At 34.4% G+C, this 13,324-nt stretch overlaps 1 long non-coding RNA gene across 1 annotated transcript; it reads right to left on the bottom strand.

The window, feature by feature from the left end:
* Window positions 1–10,032: 10,032 nt before the first annotated feature.
* Window positions 10,033–13,207, bottom strand: LOC107495391 (uncharacterized). Its single transcript, XR_001593474.3, has 3 exons — window positions 12,618–13,207; window positions 12,260–12,537; window positions 10,033–10,268 (listed from the first exon to the last, which is right to left on the bottom strand). It is a non-coding gene; the product is annotated as an uncharacterized LOC107495391 (long non-coding RNA).
* Between the last annotated feature and the right edge of the window lie 117 nt (window positions 13,208–13,324).

Raw genomic sequence — 13,324 nt, forward strand, 5'->3', positions numbered from 1 at the left:
TTGCATGATGATGATGATTTTTGAATGAGATCATTTGAGCCCCCTGGGTAGACGCAGTGATGTGATTTCACTAGCTCCAGGCGAGGGTATGATGTATTGATATAGAGTTGCTGAGGCAGAATAACTGGTGATGGTTTTGCTTATGATTTTGAGTCTGATTCGTGGAAGAATCAGCGAGTTGGAAAACATGTGTAACATGAATTAGATTTAGTATCCCCTTACGACAGATGCCTATTTATGGATTAGTGAGAATCTAGGCTGGATACTTGGTGAAAAGGAGTTTAGGATGCTTAGTGACTTTTTATTGCAGTGCATTGTATTTATTTGGCACTTTTACCGTACTGGGAACCCATGGGCCCAGGGTTCTCATTCCGTATATACTCTTATTTTTCAGATACAGGTTCAGGTGCTCAGAAGTGAGCTGCGGTTCGTCTGAGAGACGGCGAAGACATTTATTTTCTCTTCTTTGTGTTTTGCTTAGAATCTCTCCACCTTTGTTTTGAAAAGATTATATTATGTATTGAACTCTTTTGGAACTTGCCTATAGAGGCTCTTATGTTTCCTTTGGGAGAGATTAGGATACACTGTTGTCAACTACTTTCATATTGTACCCTAGCCGGCCTAAACTTCGCGGGTCGCGACTAGTGGCTATTACTTATGTTATATATATCTATCTATTATCTATCTCTCAATCTCCTTTATGCCTTGTCCGTATATCACTTTCGGCTTCACAGTTTAACTTTTCGTTGTCGAAACATGAATGATACGTCTTCGTGATTTTGTTTCTACTCTTTTCAGGCTTCTCGATTAATACTCCTTTCGAAATTATCTATATTTATATATTAAAAATCCACCCGTGAGTCGTACCACCGTAATATCATTGACTTATGACTCGAGCATAAGGATTTGAATATTAGGGTGTTACAGTCGTTCGCTTAAGTAAGTATTGAGGATTCGAATTTCGTCTCGTATGTGTAGCAATTTAGTGCCGAGAGAAAAAGCAGAAAAAAAGTGTGAGCAAGAGAAAGAGTTTGAGAGAATTCCAGGATGATTTGGTATAGTTCAAACAGTTATGAGCATGATTTTAGTATAGTTCAGAGAGTTGTGAACAAGAGAGAGAATTTGAGAGAGTTTGAGTTGAAGTGCTCCTGATAGGAGTATCAGGAGCATATATATATATGCATGTGTTATCTTTGGGGAAACAAAAAATTTAAAAAAGTAGGGGCCACCAAAAGAACCATAAGTCTTTAGCTGGACTATGGTCATCAAACTTATCTAAATAACATTGACAATTTGGATTGAATGAGTCAGATACCGTAAATATTTTCGATATTTGGGATTGAAATCTTTTTTAAGTTTTCTTTTCTTTTTTTCTATATTAGAAAGTTTTTAAGTTTTTTTTTCTTTCAAAATTTACGGTAAATATTCTATGTTAATACATTACTACGACATCAACCACAATTAAAATTATACGCAATTTCATATGAGTATTACACTCACTTTTGCATCTATCAAGAGATATTTGATTATTATAAGTATCATTTATAACAACTACTTCTACTAGTACAAGGACTAATATAACAATAACAAATAGCATGCCCATTTTTCTCATCAGAAGCTGTGAAGGTGTGAGAGAAAGTGAGATCACAAGTAGAACAAGAAGAGAAAAAAAGTAAAGAAAATGTGTGAGCAAGGGAGAGAGTTTGAGAGAGTTCTAAAATAATTTGGTATAGCTCAGAGAGTTGTGAGCAATAGAGAGAGTTTGAGTTGAAACGATCCTGATAGGAGTATCAGGAGCATATATATATGTGTGTATGTTCTCTCCGGGTTATTTTGTATATTTTTTAATAAGCTTTCAATCTCATAAAATTCATGATAACACATGCATTTAAAAGGTTAATTTAAAAAAAAATTAAAAATTAACACATGCATTTAATAAGCTTTCAATCATCACAATTATTTAGGTAATTGATTCTTTATTTGCTCTCTTATTAGTTTCATTTTTTAGGTAGAAATCGGTTCTTCTACTACATCTTTACCTATAACGATGTTCTTGTATGTGGTAAATAGTAATAAAATTTTAATTCACAATAATTTCTTGTAGTGATATAGATATATAGTCACAAATTTTACTACAATAACAATGCCATATTATCATAACAGTAATATTAAAGTGTTATGGTGTTCAAATTCACATACGGGTACTACATATTTCTTAGAAGAATTCTTTAAAGTTACTTGCACCAGTACTATTTTTAGTTTAATATAGGACAATAAACCAGTCATAGCCACAAACGTCTCCCAAGATCAAGTAGATATATTAACTTTTGCCATCGAAGTTTATTATGATAGTAGCTATGATAATTACATTAGTTTTAGCTCTTCCAGCACGGTCACAAATGATCTTTCTTTCATCATTTGAAGCAAAGACAATAAGTTTATAAGTGTTGAATGCAATACTTACGATTATCTTACTATCTACAGCAACACCAGCGCTTATATAATGGGGTGCGTAACAAAATGTCATAACATGAGTATGGCAATTGATGACAGACATTGTTTCGGCAACGAGTGCTCTGAGCTGGATATTCCTACCGGAATGAGAACGATCGCAATTCAAGTAGCAAACTATTTCACTTGTGGCTATTCCTTTGCTGTCGAGAATGGCTACTACTCGTTTTCGAAGGACCACGTGGAGAATCTACCATATCAGATGTTCCCTGTGGTGTTCGATTGGAGTGTTGGAAACAAGACATGTAAAGAATCTTAGACCAGGAGTATCAACGCTTGCATGCTCATCAGTAAGGATGGGCATGTTTTTTGTTATTATTCCAAGTGGCGTGCAAGTAGCGTGTATCTAGTCATACGCCTTATGCTCAAATTTCTTTTTGGCACGTTATTTCTTATGGGTTTTTTTTTCCTTTAATACTATTTTTTCTTATGGTTCAACTAAACTCTCTCTTGCTCACACCTTTTCTCTGCTTTTTCTTTTTTGTTGTTCTGCTTGTGATATCACTTTCTCTCACACCTTCACAGCTTCTTATGAGAAGGATGGACATGTTATTTGTTATTGTTATATTATTTCTTTGACAAATTCAATTTGTTTTCTCTGTTATTGCAGACATTAATGAATGTGATACGTAGAATCATACATGTCTAAGTAAGGATACCTGTCTAAATTTAATTGGATCCTATTCATCCTTTTGTCTTAACGGACAATCAGGAAATGGATAAACAATAGAAGGCTGCCATGAGAAAATTCACAAAAAAATGCTTCCAGAAATTGTCACCGATAAGCAATTTCACCACGGTTATATTTATTGTGCTAGTTAAAGATATAAATATAATACAAAAAAATTCTATATTCGTCCAATTTTAGTTACAAGTTAGAAAGATTATGGGATCAGTTCGTATCTAATTGGTAGATATTTAGTATACATGTAATATCATTGTAAGATAAGATAAAATATTATGATAATATAAGACAACATAGTTCTTGATTAGGTTCGTATATGAGGACTGGTCCATGCCTCACTCTGCAGCAAAGTTAAAATTCTCCTATTATTATGATGAGAGATATTATCAAGCACCTAATAAACCAGATGAACTATAATGATCTTTATTATAAATAATACTCTCCTTTCTTCACACATTTTCTCTGTTTTTTCTCTCCTCTTGTTCTGCTTGTGATCTTACTTTCTCTCACACCTTCACAGCTTATGAGGAGAGGGATGGATATGTTATTTCTTATTGTTCCAAGTGGCGTGCAAGTGGCGTTCAAGGGGCGTGCAAGTAGCGTGTATCTAGTCATACGCCTTATACTCAAATTTCTTTTGGGCATGTTATTTCTTATGATTTTTTTTCTTCAATACAATTTTTTCTTATGGTTCAGTTAAACTCTCTCTCTTGCTCACACCTTTTCTCTGCTTTTGCTTTCTTTTTGTTTTTCTTGTGATCTCACTTTCTCTCACACCATCCCAGCTTCTTATGAAAAGGATGGGCATGTTATTTGTTATTGTTATATTAATCCTTGTACTAGTGGAAGTAGTAGCTATAAATGATACTTATAATAATCAAATATCTCTTGATGGATGCCAAAGTAAGTGTTATAGTGTTCAAATTCACATACGAGTACTACATGTTTCTTAGAAGAATCTTTTAAAGTTACTTGCACCAGTACTATTTCCAGTTTAATATGGGATAATAAGCCAGTCATAGCCACAAACATCTCCCAAGATCAAGTAGATTTATTGACTTCTGCCATCGTAGTTTATTATGATAGTACCCATGGTAATCACGTTAGTTTTAGCTCTTCCAGCACAATCACAAATGGTCTTTCTTTCATCATTTCAAGCAAAGATAACAAGTTCGTAGGTGTTGGCTGCAGTACTTACGGCTATCTTACTATCTACAGCAACACCAGCGGTTATATAATAGGGTGCATAACAAAATGTCATAACATGAGTATGGCAATCGATGACAGACATTGTTCCGGCAACGGGTGCTGTGAGCTGGATATTCCTATCGGAATGAGAACGATCGCAATTCAAGTAGGAACCTATTTCTACTGTGGCAATTCCTTTGTTGTCAAGAACGGCTACTACTCGTTTTCGAAGGACGGCGTGGAGAATCTACCATATCAGATATTCCCTGTGGTGTTCAATTGGAGTGTTGGAAACGAGACATGTAAAGAATCTTTGAGTAGAGGTACCAACGCTTGCAAGGGAAATAGTACTTGTGTAGATGCAGAGACTGGATATGCTTACCGGTGTCAATGCAACCAAGGTTTTGAAGGAAATCCATACCTTCATGCTTGCACAGGTAATTAACTAATTTTATTAAACATTCATGTATCTTTATATAGTTTGTTATCTTTTCTTTGATAACTTCAATTTGTTTTCTCTGTTATTGCAGACATTAAGAATGTGATACACATAATTATACATGTCAAAGTAAGGATATCTGTCTCAATTTAATTGGATCCTATTCATACTTTTGTCTTAACGGACAATCAGGAAATGGATCAATAATAGAAGGCTGCCATGAGAAAATTCACAAAAATATGCTTCCAGAAATTGCCACCGGTAAGCAATTTTACCACGACTACATTTATTGTGCCAGCTAAAGATATTAATATAATACCAAAAAATTGTGTATACGTCCAAATTTAGTTACAAATTAGAAAGATTACGGAATCAGTTGGTATCTAATTGGTAGATATTTAGTATACATATAATATCATTATAAGATAAGATAAAATATTATAATAATATAAGACAACATAGTTCTTGATTAGGTTCATATATGAGGACTGGTCCATGACTCACTCTGTAGTAAAGTTAAAATTCTCCTATTATTAAGATGAGAGATGTTATCAAGCACCTAATAAAAAAGATGAACTATAGTGATCTTTATTATAAATAATACTCTTTTTTCTTCATAGATTTTCTCTACTTTTTCTCTTTTCTTGTTTTGCTTGTGATCTCACTTTCTCTCACACCTTCATGGCTTCTGATCAGAGGGATGGGCATGTTATTTCTTATTGTTCCAAGTGGCGTGCAAGTGGCGTTCAAGGGGCATGTAAGTGGCGTGTATCTAGCCATACGCCTTATGCTCAAATTTCTTTTGGGCATGTTATTTCTTATGATTTTTTTCTTCAATACTATTTTTTTCTTATGGTTCAGCTAAACTCTCTCTCTTGCTCACACCTTTTCTCTGCTTTTTCTTTCTTTTTGTTTTGCTTGTGATCTCTTTTTCTCTCACACCTTCACAGCTTCTTATGAGAAGTTTGGGCATATTATTTGTTATTGTTATATTAGCCCTTGTATTAGTGGAAGTAATAGCTATAAATGCTACTTATAGTAATCAAATATTCCTTGATGAATGCCAAAGTAAGTGTTATGGTATTCAAATTCATATACCGATACTACATGTTTCTTAACAGAATCCTTTAAAATTACTTGCACAAGTACTATTTCCAGTTTAATATAGGACAATAAGCCAATCATAGCCACAAATGTCTTCCAAGATCAAGTAGATATATTGACTTTGCCATCGAAATTTATTGTGTAGTACCCATGGTAATCACGTTAGTTTTAGCTTTTCCAGCACAATCACAAATGGTCTTTCTTTCATCATTTCAAGAAAAGACAACAAGTTCATAGGTGTTGGCTGCAGTACTTACGGCTATCTTACTATCTACAGCAACACCAGCGGTTATATAATGGGGTGCATAACAAAATATCATAACATGAGTATGGCAATCGATGACGGACATTGTTCTGGTAACGGGTGCTGTGAGCTGGATATTCCTACCGGAATGAGAACGATCGCAATTCAAGTAGCAACCTATTTCTACTGTGGCTATTCCTTTGTTGTCAAGAATGGCTACTACTCGTTTTCGAAGGACCACATGGAGAATCTACCATATCAGATGTTTCCTGTGATGTTCGATTGGAGTGTTTGAAACAAGACATGTAAAGAATCTTTGAGCAAAGGTACCAACGCTTGCATGCTCATCAGTAGGGATGGGCATGTTATTTCTTATTATTCCAAGTGGCGTTCAAGGGGTGTGCAAGTGGCGTGCAAGTGGCGTGTATCTAGCCATACACCTTATGCTCAAATTTCTTTTGGGCATATTATTTTTTACATTTTTTTCTTGAATACTATTTTTTCTTATGATTCAGATAAACTCTCTCTCTTTCTCACTCCTTTTTTTCGCTTTCTCTTTTTTTTTGTTCTGCTTGTGATCTCACTTTCCCTCACATCTTCACAGCTTCTTATGAGAAGGATGGGCATGTTATTTGTTATTGTTATATTATTTATTTGACAACTTCAATTTGTTTTCTCTGTTATTACAGACATTAATTAATGTGATACGCAGAATCATACATGTCTAAGTAAGGATACTCGTCTCAATTTAATTGGATCTTATTCATGCTTTTGTCTTTACGGACAATCAAGAATTGGATCAATAATAGAAGGCTGCCATGAGAAAATTCACAAAAAATATGCTTCCAGAAATTGTCACCCGTTAGCAATTTCACCACGGTTACATTTATTGCGCCAGTTAAAGATATTAATATAATACAAAAAATTTTGTATACGTCCAATTTTAGTTACAAGTTAGAAAGATTACGGGATTAATTCGTATCTAATTGGTAGATATTTAGTATACATGCAATATCATTGTAAGGTAAGATAAAATATTATGATAATATAAGACAACATAGTTCTTGATTAGGTTCATATATGAGGATTGGTCCATGCCTCACTCTGCAGTAAAGTTAAAATTCTCCTATTATTAAGATGAGAGATGTTATCAAGCACCTAATAAAAAAGATGAACTATAGTGATCTTTATTATAAACAATACTCTCTTTTCTTCACACATTTTCTCTGCTTTTTCTCTCTTCTTGTTCTAATTGTGATCTTACTTTCTCTCACACCTTCATAGCTTCTGATGAGAAGGATAGGTGTGTTATTTCTTATTGTTCCAAGTGGCGTGCAAGTGGCGTTAAAGGGGGGCATGCAAGTGGCGTGTATCTAGCCATACGTCTTTTGTGCTCAAATTTTTTTAGGCATGTTATTTCTTATGATTTGTTTTCTTCAATACTATTTTTTCTTATGGTTCAGCTAAACTCTCTCTCTTGTTCACACCTTTTCTCTGCTTTTTCCTTCTTTTTGTTTTGCTTGTGATCTCACCTTCTCTCACACCTTCACAACTTCTTATGAGAAGGATGTGCATGTTATTTGTTATTGTTATATTAGTCCTTGTACTAGTGGAAGTAGTTGCTATAAATGATACTTATAGTAATCAAATATCCCTTAATGGATGCCAAAGTAAGTGTTATGGTGTTCAAATTCACATACGGGCACTACATATTTCTTAGAAGAATCCTTTAAAGTTACTTGTACCAGTACTATTTCCAGTTTAATATGGGGCAATAAACTAGTCATAGCCGCAAACGACTCCCAAGATCAAGTAGATATATTGACTTCTGCCATCGAAGTTTATTATGATAGTAGCTATGGAAATTACGTTAGTTTTAGCTCTTCCAGCACGATCACAAATGGTTTTTCTTTCATCATTTCAAGCAAAGACAACAAATTCATAGGTGTTGAATGCAGTACTTACGGCTATCTTACTATCTACAGCAACACCAGCGGTTATACAATGGGGCGCATAACAAAATGTCATAACATGAGTATGGCAATCGATGATCCGCCAATGGGTGCTATGAGCTGGATATTCCTACCGAAATGAGAACGGTTGCAATTCAAGTAGCATCCTGTAATAGCACGATATTGTCTGCTTTGACATACAAGGACTCACGGTTTTACCTTTGACGATAGGGATGATAGTCGATGTCCCCACACTCACTCGTCAAAACGCGTCATGCTAGGGAGAGGTATCCACACCCTTATAAGGCATGTTTCGTTCCCCTCCCCAACCGATGTGGGACCTTACAATCCACCTCCCTAAGAGAACCCAGCGCCCTCGCTGGCACATCGATCCGGACTCCGGCTCTGATACCATATGTAACAGCCCAGACCACCCGTTAGCACGATATTGTCTGCTTTGACATATAAGGCCTCACGGTTTTGCCCTTGACGATAGGGATTATAGCCGAAGCCCCCCACATTCACTCATCAAAACGCGTCATGCTAAGAAGAGGTATCCACCCCCTTACATGAAAAACATTTTTTTAAGAAAAAAATATCTTTTAAAAAAAGATGTAAATTACAGCTTCTCAAAAAAAATATTTTTCTAGTGATTTTACTTTTACTACTCGAAATTTGTCAAACACAATAAAAAATAAAAAAAATCTTTTTTCATTGAAAAAAGATCATTTTTTTATTAAAATAATAACGCCCAAATAAGCACAAACATGATTTTTGTTCTGATATTACATGTTAATTATTTTATAAATTTATTAATTTACATACTTATAACTAAATAATAAATTTTTTTAATAATTATAATATCAATCATTAAATTAATTTTTAAATTAAATTATTAATAAATTAGACCACAAATAGAATAACATCCCCGCTATTGTGACTGTTCCTCTCAATATGACTACTCCTCATAATCAGCAACCAAGTGCCTCTGTTCATAATGAAGGCGTTCCCCCCATTCTTTCAAATTACAATCGCCATCACATGCTAATCAGATAAAAAACTGGTCACTCCAAACCCAAAACTTACTTCTCTACTGTCAAAATTGACTTAGCAATCGAAACTCCACTTAAATCTTCATCTATAGTCTTAAGCATCCCTCTCTGATCTCTACGTTGGAAGAGTATAATGTTTTAATTTAATTAGAATTAGAACAAATGCATTATTAATTATGAGTAATTAATTATCAACTAACTTAATCAAAATATATTTTCAGCGGTAAACAAAAAATATATAAGTAATTAATTATTAACTAATCTTATCAATGTATTTTTCATAAATTAAAATATTCATATATAAATAATATACGTATAATTTAGATACTTTGTTTAAAAATTATTGATTATGTATTTTTATTTAATTTATTTTTTTTAATTATATATGTCATTTTAATATATATTTTATATTTTAACATATATTTTATATAAATAATTAATTTAATTATTAATTTTTTGTGTACACCGACATAATTGTTATTTTTTTATATGAAAAATAATGAATGACCAGTCAATGAATTTAATGCTAACTTACAAACAAAATTTAATATTTTTTATCAATATTTGACCAACTCTAAATTTTAAAAACTAAATTTTAAATTATAAATTATAATAATATAAAAATAAAATATTAATCTAAAATATTAATTAATATTAATAAAAAAGTATTAATCCTAATCTGTTGTGATAAATGTGAAGTGGATCTGAGGTAGATGACCATTTTTTATGTTATTGAAAATATCAAAAAAGATTGCACAATTAATTAGTTTAAAAATGTGACCCCTTATATGTATATAAATAGTGTAGCACTCTCACTATCAGAATTTCTATTCTTTGACTCGACACTGCATCGCTGATTTCTTTGAAAACATGAAATAAATACTTTATCGTAAAAAAACAAACAGGCATAGATTCATATACAAGACTTCTTACATAATAGCTTATAATATAATATACATATAAAACATATAACTCCTATCCCTCTTACAAAATTGTAATAACAAAGACGAGGGAAGAAAAATTATCTAATTAATACAAAATCATATAAACTAAAACGCAATATAACTCTTCATAATGCTCCTTCATCCGATTCCTAAAAAGGTAAAGCTGTAGGGGGTGAGAACCTAACCATACGGTCTCACCACGGAGTTTCAGAATTGTCATAAGAAGATACTTAATAAAAAAACTGTTTTCAAACTCAGTGATTATCATTGCCTTATGAATCTTTTAAAAACCAATAGCTAATCATTCAAAAACCTTTTCAAAGAAACAATATTTAATCTTTCAGAAATCCAAGACCTTTCTTTTCTTATAAGAAAATCTTAATCAAAAACCAACTACGCAATCAATCAATACAATCATCAATTCAGCACCAAAACTCAGTCTCAAAAATAGCATACCAGGACAAACACAGGCAAAACAGACAAGGAAAGCACAGGTTTAGGTAGCAGTTACAGCAAATAGTTCAGGTAGCAGTTAAGAACAGTTTAACAATTAGGCTAACTAAAACAAATTCAAACCCAAGCAAAGCATATAAATGCATATGATGCATGCCTGTCCTATGGCTAATGAGCTCATCTGTCGGTTATACAGCCAACCCGATAAGTCCGGTTTGCTAAACCATTGGACTGTCCCCGACGCGCATCCCCATGAGTCTATGCATAGCTTTTTCTCATATATCATATATGTATCAATCGCTCAATGGGGTACCATTGCCGGGAATTTATAAGTGCCTGGTCACCCTTACGTCGTAGGGTCAACAAAATATCAAGTCTAAACCTGGAACACATGGTGGCAAGTCACAGTACTTTACCCAGAAAAACTCGTATCTCAGATAAAAATGCGAAAGCCACGTATATTTATTCATAATCATTCATCCATCATCATTTCCGCATTTCATTAACAATTCATATCAAACCAATCGTTATTCAAGCCATAAGTCACTTTTTATTTCTCAAATCTCTTCAAACTCATAATCTAACTTTTTCTCAAAATCAATTCTCTTTCAAATCTTAGTCACTTAATGTAACATTTCCCAAAACTTCCAAGAGACTTTCAATTATCACCTTAAAAGGGAATTTTCTTTGAAAAGACTCAAGACTCTAGGGAAGAATAACCTGCCTCATTTTTTAAATTTTTAAAAATCCTCGGAATCATAGTTACTTAAATTGAGATCAATTAAAATGGAGACTTAAAATCAAAACCAAGCCATGTAGGCCAAAAGTTCCGAGCCATTTTCAAAACCAACTTATTTACGCTTAAAAGCAAATTTCATTTCGTTCGTAAATCGGAAACCTTTCTAAGGCTCGGAGTTGTTTAATCTTGCTAAGTCAAGTTTTAAAGAATACCTTAAAAGCAAACCGAATTTAATTAATCAAAATTTAGTTTCTTTTCCAATCCACTAAAACTCTTCCAAAAGTACTTCTTTAATCAAACTTCAAAATATAGGTTCTTTCTTATTTAAATCAATCTTAAAACATCTACTTTTCTTAGACAGATTAAACTCAAAAAAACATCTATTTCTTAATAAATCAAGAACCAAATAATAGAACCTATCAAATTCATTCCTTTTCTAAATCACATTCTTATAAGAAAATCTTAAATCTCATAAAAATTTCGGCAGCATCTCCCCTAAAACTTGGACTTTGCTACCTTTTTCGGGTCCCAACTAAAACCATATTTTCCAATCCGTTCTCATCCAGCTTCAATATCAAACAATTCCAATGTCAAATCACCTTCAAAATCGAACCAACTTTAATATTAAATCATTACCAACTCTCAACTCATTACCAATAAATCAAACCAACAGTTTTTCAAAGTCTTTTTAACAGCTTCAAACCCAAATCATTCTTTAATCTATATATATCAAATTTCCAAAATAAAATCATTTTTCAGTATAAACTTTCAATAATCGTATGCCAACTCAAGAAAATCAATAATCCAATCAAGCAGATAATTCCACTTGTCCAAAGCAAATCAATTCAATTCATAAAACCCACATAATCATCAAACATATATTTTTGAATCAATATCGATTTATAACAATTCTCAGAAATAGAATGAGTTTAAGGAAAACGCCTCTACCTCGATTACGATTTAACCACGCAACAAAAACTTTTTTTCTCATGGCCCGCAACAGCACAACCTCAACCACAGCACGTAATAACCGAATTCAAACCTAAAGCATTAACGTTGCAAGGACCTTAGAAACATATAACAGAATAACAACTATAGAGGTTCGGGACGAGAGAACAGAGCAAATAAGCAAGAGAACAGAGCAGTGGCAGCTCCGGTGACAACACAGCAGCTTGATGTCGTATGCACAGTCATAGAACTCAGCATGCGAGACCCAGAACTTGATCCTATGACACCAAAAGCTCAGATCCTTAACAACTTAAAATAGAAAATACCAATTTCAAAGGTTCCTGAACGAGACGCTTACCCAGACAAGAAAGAACGACTGTACTGAATAGCGATAATTCCGATGGTGGTTTCGGTGATCACGGCCACATTCCCGGTGACCTAAACGGTGGCGGAGCAGCTTTTGACGGCGACAGTTCTCCACAGAGGCTCTGCTCGACGGTGACGGACCCAGAGGTGGCAGCGAGCACACGCGCAGCAGCAGCAGCCCGCGATAAGGACGATGGCGGCAGCTTTGCACAGTGACGACGAAAGCTTTGAGGACAGTGACCCACGACCTCCTCTCCTTCGTGTCTCGCTCTCTCTTACGCAGTCTTCTTGGTCGGTGGCACAACGGCGCAGGACGGCAGCGAGCTGAATGGCGGCGGCGACATGGCTGGCCTGGGCAGCGGCAACTACGCGATCTCCTCTCTCGGATCTCCTCTCTCCTCTGCCAACAACGACGGCGACGGTGGCAGTGACACCCACCGCACCGCCTCCTTCTTCTTCCTTCCTCCCCTTTGCTCTCCTCGTTCTCTTTTCTCCCTTTCTTTCTTTCTCTATTTTTTTTTTGGATTTTCTAAAACTGTGGCTGTTGGGTTCTGAAGTTGTGGGTGTTGGGTTATTTTGGGGAAAGGGTAGGGGTGTCCGTGGATCGGATCGGATCGGATATAGCCAAAAATTCGATCCGATCCGCATTAAAATCATCGGATCGGATCGGATCTAATATCCGCAGCTTTTAAGGTTGGA

This window comes from Arachis duranensis, chromosome 6 (assembly GCF_000817695.3).
Source record: "Arachis duranensis cultivar V14167 chromosome 6, aradu.V14167.gnm2.J7QH, whole genome shotgun sequence".
NCBI classification, from domain to species: domain Eukaryota; kingdom Viridiplantae; phylum Streptophyta; class Magnoliopsida; order Fabales; family Fabaceae; genus Arachis; species Arachis duranensis.